Source organism: Quercus robur, chromosome 4 (genome assembly GCF_932294415.1).
Source record: "Quercus robur chromosome 4, dhQueRobu3.1, whole genome shotgun sequence".
Taxonomy (NCBI): domain Eukaryota; kingdom Viridiplantae; phylum Streptophyta; class Magnoliopsida; order Fagales; family Fagaceae; genus Quercus; species Quercus robur.
Window position 1 is genome coordinate 75,443,334 of NC_065537.1, and position 14,082 is coordinate 75,457,415.

At 34.0% G+C, this 14,082-nt stretch overlaps 2 protein-coding genes and 1 pseudogene across 35 annotated transcripts in view; 2 read left to right on the top strand and 1 right to left on the bottom strand.

Moving 5' to 3' along the window:
* Positions 1 to 14,082, top strand: part of LOC126724227 (putative disease resistance RPP13-like protein 1) — a 248,182-nt gene that overhangs the window by 162,592 nt on the left and 71,508 nt on the right. For 8 of the 34 annotated variants that reach the window (XM_050428683.1, XM_050428703.1, XM_050428690.1 and 5 more), the window contains exons 11-13: positions 1,728 to 2,463; positions 2,788 to 2,934; positions 3,005 to 3,255. The gene's annotated coding sequence lies outside the window, so the exon portion shown is untranslated. Of the gene's footprint in view, positions 1 to 305; positions 460 to 529; positions 801 to 1,168; positions 1,365 to 1,727; positions 2,464 to 2,787; positions 2,935 to 3,004; positions 3,360 to 3,612; positions 3,812 to 3,995; positions 4,128 to 4,216; positions 5,102 to 14,082 lie in introns of those variants that run through there. The other 26 variants (XM_050428685.1, XM_050428705.1, XM_050428675.1 and 23 more) reach the window with 18 other exon arrangements.
* Positions 1 to 14,082, top strand: part of LOC126724225 (putative disease resistance RPP13-like protein 1) — a 285,952-nt gene that overhangs the window by 82,916 nt on the left and 188,954 nt on the right. The gene's annotated exons all lie outside the window — the stretch shown is intronic.
* LOC126724249 (PHD finger-like domain-containing protein 5A) lies at positions 6,572 to 7,173 on the bottom strand (annotated as a pseudogene).

Below are 14,082 nucleotides of genomic sequence, written 5' to 3' on the forward strand. Positions count from 1 at the left end.
ATATTGCAGATTGGTAAGAAATTCTTTAATTTTATTCACATTCTACAAAGATGTACTAATGTACTATTTCCAAAGTAATAATTTCTTGGCAATTTGAGAAACTAGACAATTGCTTCTGCAAAATGGTTTTGAGGCTCTAACTTATTCTTCTTAGCATCCGGTTTTCAATTCTTATACATGGAGTAAAAGTTTACAAGTCAATTGTTATTTAGTTCACTGGCTAATCTGCTCCATTACTAATCAATAGTATTCTGTATTGGTATTGGTCTTTTAACTTCTTTTTCTGAACTGATGCATGTATGTAGTACCAGAAACCACCCTACCAGCAAAGTTGCAGAATCAATCAGAACCTTCTTAGACCAATGTAATTTATTGGTTCTCCAATGACTAAAGAAGAAGAGCTGGTTCAACATAGTGAAGAGGTTCTTTATAATAGAGACAAACTCAAAACAAGAAATGGTAAAGTAATTTGCTTATTTGTGCAGTTTTGGTCTTTGATTCTGTTCCTCACTGCTAGAACAATTATCAGGATAGGAGAAGGAAATGGATTTTTGGAGGGCTCAAGATCAAAAGGTTAGCCTCGCTCACTGCACCATCATCATTAAATGAAAGAAATCTAGGTGAGGCTGAGGAAGAGCAGATCAAGCATGCTCTTGCTGTGGCCCATGCCACCATTGCTGCTGCTGAAGCAGCTGTTACAACTGCTCTAGTTGCTGCTGAGATTGTCTGGTTCGCCAGCACCCCTCAATATAACCATCAATGTGTAAATGAAGTGGAAGGTTCAGTCATTAGAGTTCAAGGTGAAGCCCCTCAGTCCAACTATCAATATGTGAGAGAATCCATGAATTTGCTGCCATTAGAATTCAGTCTGCCTTTTGGGGTTACCTTTTGTGTTTAAAGTAGGTCTCTCTATCTCATATCTCCTTCCTCAAATTTTATTTATTATCCACTAATTGATACGTGATGGAAACTATGTATATGATATTGTTCTACTTGTTAGAAGAAAACATATATCAGAATTTGGTACTGACAGCAAACTTATGTCAACTTTTAACTCTAATTATAGCAGGAAAAAACACACACACACACACACACAAATTAGACCTATTTTTTTAAAGTTCTCACAGATTGTATAATTTTGATGAAAATATGTGGGAGAGTTTTGCAGGCAAGGAAAGCTTTGCGGGGAAAAGGAATTATGAGGCAGAGCTGTAAGATGCCAAACCATAACTACCCTAAAGCTCTTGCAGTCCATTGTAATTATTCAGTCACAAGGCTGCACAAGAATATTTGGAATGGTGGAAGGCACTTGGAATTATGTTGGAAGTGAACAATCGCAGAATTGGAAAGACAAGATGACAAGGGTATGTAATGCAGCAAGAACTGGTATTCTATTGTGAACAACACAACTCCCATAAAAAAAATTTGTTTCTCATTTCACCTTTGCTGCAGATGGCAGGTATTTTATAAATATCAGAACTTCATTTAAATGTTAAAATTTTTATTATTAAATAAATGAATAGCAATAGTTATTTCATTTTAACTTCTTATATTGCATGCATTATTGATTCATATTCTCTGCAATATATATTTTTTTAACTGGTTAGAAATCTATCCTAAAGTGCTCCCCCTGGAGCTCATTTTATGGTACTAATTGGCTCCTATTTGGGTGGAGAGATGCTCTTTGGATACTGATTTTTCTTATTCTATTATTGTTGTAATTGCAGCCACTCTTTGGGCTATTTGGAATGCAGTTTTATAGAGCCATGCTCGAAGGAAAGGCTGCCGATGTTTCTCAAGCTCTTAATTACGGCAGGCATGTGGTCATGATCTGTCACAAAGCAATGACTGGGAATCATTCCCTAAATGTAGCTTTAAACCCCCTATCTACAATTGGAAACGATTTGTTGAATTTAAAATCAAATAGGGAACCAAATTTTGGATCTTAGTAGAAGTTACTACAAAAGGAAGAGTTGCTTGCTAGGTGCAAGCTTTGTTTGCAAAGATCAAATGAGGAACCAAATTGTGATACACTGTTAAAGTTGGTTGGCTAAAAGTAAATCCGTAGTACTTTCTCAGACAATTCGTGAAAGCTCAATCCATGCACTTATTAAAGGTGTGGTAGCTGCAGTTGTACCTACTAGTCACTCTGAGGATTGCAACCATTATTGTGCAATGCAAAACACCTAGTTCGAAGGATTTGAGCAGTTAGGAAGACATTGCTAAGTGGCATTAGTGATTTTCTAAACGCTGGGTTGATCAAATCCTAGGAAAATCCTCACTAATGCTTGTTAGCATGCCAATTCTACAGCTTCCTCTTTTATGCAGACTAGTCCTCTTCTTGACCAGAATTTAAGGCTTTCACTCTGACTTAGCATCCATGTCGAAGAGAAAATAAATTTCTTGATGTGGTGAATCTTGTTTGATTTGCTGAATACCATTAATAGATGATTTTGCAGATTGGTAAGAAATTATTAAATATCATTCACATTCTACAAAGATGTACTAATGTAAAATTTCCAAAGCATTAATTTTTTGGCAATTTGAGAAACTAGACAATTGCTTTTGCAAAGTGGCTTTGAGGTTCTACCTTATTCTTCTTAGAATCCAGATTTCAAATCTTACAAGGAGTAAAAGTTTACGAGTCAATTTTCATCAAGTTCACTGACTAATCTGCTCCATTACTAATCAATAGTATTCTTTTTGATAAGTACTAATCAATAGTATTCTGTATTGGTATTGGTTTTTAACTTCTTTTTCTGAACTGATGCATGTATGTACTACCAGAAACCACCCTACCAGCGAAGTTGCAGAATCAATCAGAACCTTCTTAGACCAATGTAATTTATTGGTTCTCCAATGGCTAAGAAGAAGAGCAGGTTCAACATAGTGCAGAGGTTCATTATAAGAGAGAGAAACTCTAAACAAGAAATGGTAAAATAATTTGCTTACCTGTTCAGTTTTGGTCTTTGATTCTGTTCCTCACTGCTAGAACAATTATTAGGATTTTTGGAGGGCTTAAGATCAAAAGATTAGCCTCACTCACTTCACCGTCATCATTAAATGAAAGAACTCTTGGTGAGGCTGGGGAAGAGCAGATCAAGCATGCTCTTGCTGTGGCCCATGCCACCACTGCTGCTGCTGAAGCACCTGTTACGACTGCTCTAATTGCTGTTGCGGTTGTCCAGTTCACCCCTCAATATAACCATCAATGTGTAAATGAAGTGGAAGAGTTTTCAGTCATTAGAGTTCAAGGTGAAGCCCCTCAGTCCAACCATCACTGTTTGAGAGAAATCCATGAATTTGCTGCCACTAGAATTCAGTCTGCCTTTCAGGGTTACCTTGTGAGTTTAAAGAAGGTCTCTCTATCTCATATCTCCTTTCTCAAATTTTATTTTTTCTCCGGTAATTGACATGTGTTGGAAACTATGTATATGATATAGTTCTGCCAGATAGAAGAATACATATATCGGGAATTTGGTATTGACAGAAAATTTATGTCTACTTTTAACTCTAATAATAGCAGGGGGGGTGGGGGGAACACAAATTAGACCTGTTTTTTAAGTTCTCACAGATTGTATAATTATGAAAGTATTTGTGAGAGTTTTGCAGGCATGGAAAACTTTGTGGACTTAGAAGGGAATTGTGAGGCAGAGCTGTATGATGCCAAACTATAACTACCCTAAAGTTCTTCCAGTCCACTGTAATTATTCAGTCACAAGGCTGCGCAAGAATATTTGGAATGGTGGAAGGCACTTAGAATTATGATGGAAGTGAGCAATTGCAGAATTGGAAAGACAAGATAACAAGGGTATGTGATGCTGCAAGAACTGGCTTATTCTATTGTGAACAACACAACTCCCATAAAAACCTGTTTCTCATTTATCTCTTTCAGGAACATTAGTCTTCTGCCTGTCTAATTAACCATTTTACATTATAGTATTTTAACTTACTTTGTCTCTAAGTTCTGGATGGCAAAATGTTATGATTTTCAGATAGACACAAGGAATCAAAGAAGGTGGGATGACAGTGTTTTGTCAAAGGAAGAGTCAGTTGCATTGTTTATGAGTAGGAAAGAGACCATGCTTAAGAGAGAACGGATAAAGGAGTAGTGGTTTATCCATCTGGTAAGGTCCTTTTGCTTTATGATCTTATGATTATATATTTCTCAAATTTTGGTTCAACTACTGATGTTTTCAACTGAAAATATTTTCAGTAGTCAGCAGATATGGATCAAAACTTAGTAAGTGGAAGATGAAGGCATTGGTTGGATCAATGGGTAGATACACAAATTACCTTAAGTAAAGAACTTGAAGATTTGGACTCGGCTTTGACTTCAAATCGAAGACAAAGAGAGGACTCTATGAAAGAAGGCAACTTAAGCTAAGAAATGTTGAGGGACAGAGTAAGTTGGAAGGATTGAATTCTCCAACATTTGTTCCGACAGTATCAATTCATTATAGGAGACCATGCTCATTGGGAGATCATAATTCTTTGTCAAGCTCTCCTATTGTTCCAACTTACATGAATGCAACTGAATCTGCAAAGGAAAAGGCAAGATCAATGAGCTCGTGAAAAATAAGGCCCATGAATTTTGATACATGCTCTGAAAGCTCTTCACCATATAAGAATAAACTCATATCCTTTATTACTACTGAAGTGCCAAGTGGTGGTAGGATTGGCAAGACTAGTGGTTTCTAGCAGATCTCCAAGATCAAAAGGCCTTCCAAGTCCTATAAAATTCAGTAGGAAGGTAAAGGATCTCAGTTTTAACTCAAAGTGCTCATTTCAGACTTTGGATAGACATGGCTTTAGATAATTTCAGAAGTTCGGTGCAAGAAGAGAACTTGGTTAGTGTGTCAGGTTGGAGTGGAGAACATAGTTTGTAATTTAATCTAGTTTGAATAGTTAAACAATGGTGTGCTATTTAATCTCATCATCAAATGAGTAGCTCACTGTAATGCTGCATTGTAATTTAATCTAGTTGGAACTCTACTCTTCCTCCCTCCAAATTGGCCATTAAAGTGTATTGAGGTTTGGGTTGCATGAGAGACTTTTTTTTCTCTGTTCAATACCAATGGATAAGTGTGTTTAACTTTAATCCCCAACGTGCAAAAGAAATAAATAAATCTATTTTACAGCACCAAAAATTACATTATTTATTTTAATTACCCACTTTTTAGCAAATCATTTTTTTATAGGTAACTTTTTAAACACATCCGACATCTCTTTTTTTTTTTTTTCCTTTGCAATACCGCTAATTAAAATAATATTTTTTTTCCTACCCAATTCCAAAATCCAGCAGCAAGTCAGCAACTTCTATCCATTAAAATTAAAAATAATAAAAATAAAAACACCAAACCCAATAGCAACCACCCTCACAAAAACCCAACCACCGCTCAAATACCTAGAAATTTTCACACAAAACCCAACAACCACAGCCATTGCACCACAAAGCCCAACAACTACCCAAAAAAACACTCAACAACCCACGCAAAGGGCCAGTGCCACCACTCTCGACCTGACAACCTTCCACAAAACCCATCAATCACAGCCTAATCAATTTGCAAACTCACACCCAACTTTCCAATTGATTTGCAAACTCACACCCACCACAACGCCACCTCCACAATCTCCCCAGTCACATTGTTGGAACCTCGTAGCCTTGCATGATGCAGAGTCCTATTTCCTCCATTGCTAGCCGAAAAGATTTTTGTGGATGAGAGAGAGAGAGGAATAAAATAAGGGGGGAAATGATTTGCATATTGTACAGTGGTCATTTATTTTTAGATGTTACTATATCATTTTGTAAAAACTTAGCACATTGATGAAGTACCTGATGTGTTGAGGGTGATTTTGTGTGATTCTATGTATTTGGTACTTTATTTTACACAAACAAAATCTAAGACAGCCGCTTTTGTCCACTGCATTGAAGAAGGAAGAAATGCTCTCGTCCGGAAAGAGGTAGCATTAGGCAAGGTACTCGAATTACTGGCAAAGGAGCATCCACATCCATGTGCATATGAAGCACATTTTCAAGCGTAGGATAGTGCATTGCAATATCAAATGTTATCGTTTGTGCTGGATATGGGGCCTAGGCCTGCCCAATCAGGGAGCCATTATGAGCCCAACCAAGCTTAAGGGAGCTTACTCTTCCAAGCTATTGTAATGGATTAGGAAAACCACACCATTAAACATCGCAAGTTCCTTTCAAAAAGAATTTACTACTACAGCAACTTGATTAACTGAGATACACATCCTAATAGTTTCTGAAGTACTTGCATTTTCACTCACACAAAGATCACACCATATACGGCCACTGCCCCAAGATACTTGACATTAAATCTAGTACATAAAACCAAATCATTAACTTGAGATTAATGCACAAAACATAATGGACAAAATAATATCAAAAAGAGAATCAAATTAAGGGTTAAGTTAGTCTAACCTCTCAAATAAAAGTTAAACTTCCTATAAGATCTACCCACTCTGATCTAGAATCCAATTTCAACATCAAGATGTCAATAATTGAGATGTGGCAGCTCATGTACACAACAGAAAACAATCATAGTAGTCCTCACAGAAGCTTTTGTAAATAACAAGTGAAAACTCAGTAGTATCTACGAAAACAAACTCAATACTTTAAAATAGCTCCAGCATTTCAATCTGCCGTCTTCAGCAATGCTTAAGCATAATAAAAGCAATGTAAAAGCCTACATGTGTCTATACTATGCTCATAATCCCGACATATCAAGATTCTTCATCTCAAACTGAGAAAATAAAAAGCAGTTTAATAGTAGTACACATATGTCCATCCAATTCTCATCATCTTTTCTTAAAACCATATTTCTTACGTTCATAGAATAGATCTGTTTTGGCACTCCCTAAATTGACAATTTTTGGACATCCATCCCTATCTTTCTCCTGCTGTGTACACTCTTTGCAATAGTAGGCATCAGAAATACCCACTCCTCCACAAATAACACAGCGACCTTGAAAGGATCCATAATTGCATTCATCACAAACTCGAACAAGTGTGCAAGGGCGCACGTAGGAACACATATTACACACTTTCCATCACATTTTTCACAAAGTCGTCCAATAGCAATTCCTGGCTGCTTCCGGCACATAAATCAAATCTGGATGATGCTTGGCCATGCTTTCCGCTACACGATCTTAGTTCCTGAACAAGAATAGGAAAAGAGAATGTTAAAATCCATGCATGGCATATATAATCAGGATATTTCGTCACAAAAACAGAAAATCTCAAGTACAAACATGAAAGAAAACATATAAATATTAAATTAGGGGATACTTGTAGCTAGAAATTATGATGTCACTAGTAGATCTCGAACCTAAACGATGATCAGTTGCAATGTCCACCCTGATCTATAATGTTTTGTAATAAACACACTAATTTGAGATCAATTTGCAATGAGCATTGTGCACCCACGTTTTAAACTAGTGGGATAGGGCAGGATGGATGATGGATCTACAAATTAATGTGCACAAATCGGTTAATTGTGACGGATTACAGCACCCACCACCTAAACTGCCCATTAATTTGATAATTTCGAGTTGGATGTTAACAAGGACACTACAAATTAATCTAGGCAAATGATATTAATTGCACAAATTTATTTGATAGATTCCATCAAGTGAATTATCACTTTGATACATTTATTCAAAAGTAAAGAGATTTTTCTTCTAATTTCCACTTCCCCTCTCTATGACTGTACAAATACAATTAGACATGAAGTTGAACTAAGCCTATTAAAATTTAAATGTTAAGATTAAAATTGAGATACATGTCAATGCTCTTGAACTTTCTGTTTTCTTTTTTTATTTATTTCATCAGTTTGTCATAGAATCAAATACAATTAAGCAAGTTGCATGTTCCTTAAATTCCAAAAGAAACGGAAAAGAGAAAATGAATATGGCAGATTTACAATTGGTGTCAAGATTCTTCTCAAAAATAAAAAATTAATTTAAAAAAAAAAAGGTGTCAAGATAAACTATATACATTTCCTGATAAATAACTGTGCATGGGCAACAAGAGAAAGAAACCAATGCAGTGCCTAATAAACACAATTTCAAACATTAGTCCAGGATGGAAAAATCCTACAATTATATAAAAATTTGCAGAAAAATGAAATTAAACAATGACATTTACAAGCATGCTTATGTTCATGTTCATGCATGACTCAGGTTTTCAAACAAATTCAAGAATGGCACAAAAAAATCCACTTCAGGGTATGCATCAATCATTCCGCTTCCATAACTATGCAAGCTACCAAATCAAGTTATCTAGACAAATCAGATCAGAAACTAGTCAGGAATGCAATATGTTACCATTTTTCATTTTCATTTTTTCTAAGTAAACTTTAGGTGGAATATGTTTCTGTATACACATTACACATAATTACCAACTGGTCAAGTTTTCCCAGTCCTAACCAAAATTAAGGGTTACATATCATCACACTACAGAAATAACTGCCTAAAACAATCACCATGGTCCAAGAGCCAAGTCCTACAGTTATGAAACCAATATGCGATATGGAGAATTAGGCTATTCTTCATGTTTATCCTAAGTCCATATGACATATAATGGGTACCAAACTCAATATATCAACCGCTTGAATTTTGGGCCACTAATGCAAACCAGGATGTTATCAAGTCCTCAGGTTCCAAGCAATGTATAAAATCAAAAGACCCACTCCAAAACTAATTAAACAAGAGTAAAAATTCCATTTAATTAAATTTGCTTCCCAATATTTAACCCAAACAATCATACCCCCCACCCTTGTCAGTGGGATGGTACCTCCCCATGCATGAAGTGCTTGAGGGTTAGGGGCGGGAGAGGTTCAAGCTGCAAGGTCAGCAGCACATATTAATGTATATATTTCTAACAGCCCAAAAATTTAACCCAAACAATCATGTTTCTTAGTCATCAACAATTATTGTCATAAATAAAACAGAAACACACAAGTAAAGGACATATGAAAAGCAAGATGAAGCCTAGTGACACATAGGCCATCATCAAATAAAATCTGACAGTTCATAGAACTCCATAATTTTTTTTTTTTTTTTTTTTTTGTATCAGATTAAAAGAGCCCTAAAAACCTACCTTGTTCTACAACAAGTATTTGCACCACTAGTTCCCTGACACAAACCCTTCATTTCAAATAAATTTAAAAAATAATAAAATATGAGAGTGACCAACTCAACAGGGTAAGGCCTCCTAATAATCACTTCGAGGATGATTAGCATCCAAAGAAGAACTTGAGAATTTTATACAACAATAAAGAAACCTATACCAAATCTACATCTTTATATAGGGCTCAAAACCAAATTCATAAGGAAACCATAACACAAAAATGGAAATAAGGCTAGGTCAAATGAAACTCCTATAACATTTTCTCACTGCTAAACCAAATCAAATAGGAAAAAGTACAAGTATTTTTCATTAGTAATTTACACAAACACAAGGTGGGTCTTGAACCCACAACCTCACCCTCCACCTTGCTCTTGCAAACCAAGAAGTGCCATTTGAGCTAAAGCTCATTAGCCCAAAAATCACGCCAAAAGCTAAAATCAATGCAGCCAAAAACCTCATATTGTAGCTCCAGAATAACCCACCCACAACCATGTTTTTATCTTTACACTTTCTTTAGGGAATTTCATCAAACACTTAAGCGGCACTTTCCCTATGCTATTACTTTTAGACAAATTTGATAACTTTCATAACCCATCTCGAACCCAGACAAAACCCCACAAAAAGAATCAAACTTTAAAGAGAACATCGAAAATAAAAAGTGTACTAATGGTGAAAGCATCGAAATATTGAACAAAAATGGATGTGTGGGTGAGTCATTAATCACTATCACAGAAGCAAATGCAAAACCCCAAATCCGAGAAGAAAGAGATGAGGTACTGTAGTACATACCAGGAGGATTGATCGATCTCTTTTAAGGTTTTATGATTTTCTCAGCCTCTGGACTCTGGTCTGCTCTTAGTTGTTACTTGTTAAACAGAGCAACGACTGTCCTGCTTATATTTTTTTTAGGGAACCTTTTTTTTTTTTTTTGGGATAAAATAATTTTTTTATAAATAATATAATTAGCAAAAAAAAAAAAATTATTACAAATATATAACATGAATATAATTTGTTGTGTCACTCAATACAATTATGTGATTGAAATTAATTATAAAAAAAAATTAAATTATTGTACATTGAAGAACTATATCTAGATTTTACTATGCTATCATGGACATTGGTTCAATTTCATAAGTAATTTTAATGCATATTTGTTAGGGACTTAACTAGATATGAGTTTCTACCTTTGTTTTATGAGGTAAAAATATTACTGATTTTCTCAGTCTCTTATTTTTGTACAAAGAATTAGGGTTTGAATCTCATTTACACTAAAAATGATTCCATTAATGTCTTTTTCTAATAGTAAATAGTGAATAACAATTATTGTAAATTCAAATTAGCTCAATTAATAAAGTATTTTATCATCAAATAAGAGAGACCTGATATTCAAGTTCTACTTTCAACACCAAAACCAATTAGTGTTTTGGTCAAATAATTAAAAAAATCAATATGGTGTGGATGACAAAATTGAAAATTTATTTTATCTATAAATTTTATTAAAAAAAAAATTTTTTTTTTAAAAAAAGAAGAAGAAGAAAAAGAAAGAGATGAATCATCATGCAATTGACACCGTACTGTACATTTCAAATCATATAAGATGAAAATATACTAAGACTTTTATTTTAATAAGTAAATTTTGAAAAGTTTATTTTCAATTTTTAAAAAATTTGTAAACATATCAAATAGTCATTTGGGTTAAATTCTAATTCAGCAGTTGAAAATTTAAATTGAAAAAAAAAATCAATATTTTTTTGATAAAAAAAATGTAAACATGCCAAGTTATTTCTTGAAATTGAATTCTTCCAACTCAAGAAAAGTAATTTTTCCCTAACATTATACTCAATCTCCTATTCCTAATGTCACTTTTACTACTTTCAAAATACTGTAAAAAAAATAAATAAATGGACAATCCAAATATAATAGCAAGTAATTTTTAAGTCTTTGTTCAAACTTTCACTAAGTTGAGTACTTTGCATCACTAAAGTAGATGTCATATTCATGTAACATTTAGCCATTATCTCTTTATGTCATTTAATGAACAAAGAATCTTAAAGTTCGTTTGGGAACAACTTATTTAGTTGAAACTGAAAACTTTTTGCTGAAAGTACTGCAGATAAAATTAAAAGGTGGCTGAAATAGTACAATAGGACTTATGAATAGTCCCAAAAAGTATAATGGAACCCATGAATATTAGCAAAAATAAGCTGAATAGTAAAAAAAATAGGTTTTTAAGCAAATGCCAAATGCACACCTTAGCTAATACCTTTGCAGTTGCAGGATATTGATCAGTAAAAATAAATTTAGGCTTTTTACTCTTGAATGCATTAAAAATGCTTTCATGCTTGAAAGATTAAGTTATTTCATTGTATAAAAGTGCAGCCTCAAAAATTACCATCTTTTTTTATTGGTGATTAAAACTTATAAACAAAACTAATAGACTCAAATTTTTATTTTCTTCTTGTATAGTGTCATAAGTCATAACACTATCAATAATAAATTATCATTTTAGTATCAGCCCAAACTATATTAGCTATCTATTTTTGGCTATCCAATCGTACACAATATAATGATGGATTATGAATCAATGATTGCTAAAAATACCATAATAATTTACTTGCTTCAACATTTATCAAGTCTTTTCCGTCTAATTCAAAGATGGTTATTCTAATCATTTTCAATTTAGCCAAGATTAGCATTTTCAGTAGCTTCTCTGCTTATTAACTAGTGTCTTGCCTTAGCCTTAATTATGTGCTAAATCAACAATAGAAGCTCAAGCTTCAAACATTCTTCATTGTGATTGCATCATGAAAGCATTTTTTGGAAAATATGGTTATGCTCAAATACAAAATAGTATGCCTTTTAATTTTTGTTCTCTCAAACTAATGAAACACTAAAACATACATGATAATTAATCACCTTTTTCAATCAAGTATGATAGTTTAGTTGTTCTCAGTTGTCTGCTTTTCGAGTACATTGTTTAGTACCCAAAAATTTTCAAGATGCTAATTCTTTGTCTATCTTACGTTTGGTTAAATAATGTTTTCAAACCACCGCACACCCTTAGTGCAATGGTCACTCCACAAATATAAGTGTTTGTGGATGAAAAATAGAAAAGAGAAAAGTGGAGAAAAAACTAATTTTATGGGAGTTTTGATGGAAAGTTGGTGGAGCCTATGTGTTTTATCTCCTAGCCCACCAAAATTGTATCTCTCCAATTTGGGGAAAGAAATAGTTGTAGTCGATGATTGACCTACCACATTTTCTTTTTACATGTTGGACTTGGATATATTGTTGCCTATTTCCTATATTCTTTTTTTCTTTCTTTCTTTGTGCTTCCTTTCTTTCTTTCTTTTTTGTTGTTGTTAATGTTGTTGTTGAGAAAATCGTGCTTTCTTGGGTAGTGGACATATTGTTTGCCTCTTTTTTTTTTTTTTTTCCTTAAACTATAAGTGATTATTTCTTTTACTTTTTTTAGGGCATGATTTTTCTTTTTTTAATAAGTTTGGGTGATTGCCTTTTTTTTTTTTTTTTGCCACTTTTTTGTTTTAATTGGACATCATTTTTAAAACAATTAATAACATATGAGTAAATTTATACTAACTCACTTTTTCCACTCCCAACCAAACACAAAAGAGGGAAATTAAAATGTTTTCTATCCTCCCACTTTTCCATCCCTTCCCTATTTTTTATTCTTCTCATGGTTTTAAAAACCGGACCAGAGGCAAAACCATTTTTGCCTTCAATTTCCAATTTAACTCGGTTTTTGACCGATTTTGGCCAATTTTGGGGGTTTTCTAACCAAAGTAGTACCCGATTCCCAGTTGAACCGGCCTATCCAGTCCAGTTTTTAAAACCATAATCCTCCCACTTTTCTATCTTCCCAACCAAATAGACCCTAATAGTGGATGCCATAGCTTGAAAATATCTCTAAAAAAAAATTACATACCAAACTTTGGAACCCAAAGCCATCATTAAGAGTGGATTTCATAAGTTGAAAATATCCCTAAAAAATATAAATAAAATAAAAACTACATACCAAACTTTGGGATCCAAAGTTTTGAAAGGATTATTTGTCACCCTATAAAAAGAGTCATTAAACTAAATACGTAATGTTAAGTACAAAAAAAAAAAAAAAAGGCAGATTTTATTATTTTTCATTAATAATGGATAGCTTTCCTTTGAGCTTAAAAATTCTATTAATATTAACTTTGGGAAAAAAATGCACAAGATTTAGAACCCAATTCTATTAAGCCTAAACTGGATTCAATTGTTCAAATTAAAATTTCGATAGACACATAAATCTTCCAAAAAATTAATGCATTTGGCTCCTAATAGGTACAAATATATGACAAATCTCCCACATTATTTTTAAGATTGTACACATTTGAACACAATAATGATTGTCACAAAAGGATATGTTGGTACGTGGAATCCCAAACTTAAGGAAACAACATTGCCGACCTTATAGGGCCCCTAACCCTCGGTCTAGGCATGACTAAACCATTTGAACCAATCAAGATAAATGTACATGGACATAAAGGCATCCTACCAAAGTACGAACTACATCCGAGGATGCCCAAAAGCCTAAAACATCCCACCGAGTTACGTGTACTATCTGAGGATGCCCAATGACCTACGACACATCACCGAGGTACGTGTGCTATTTGAGGATAACCGAAATACCTAAGACATACCACCGAGGTACACATAATGTCTGAGGATGCCCTCCTAATCTTCCTATTGAATCCATAGCTATCCACCTGACGTAATTACATTCAATGCAACAGATAACTTATTAGAATAAAACAAATAAACCCCAAAAGTCTTCATTCATTATAACCTCAACAAAAGAAGAGCCTGATGGGATAGAAAGGCTGCCCAACCATGTTAGGATAGCACCTACTATGACATAAGGTGAAGAAGAA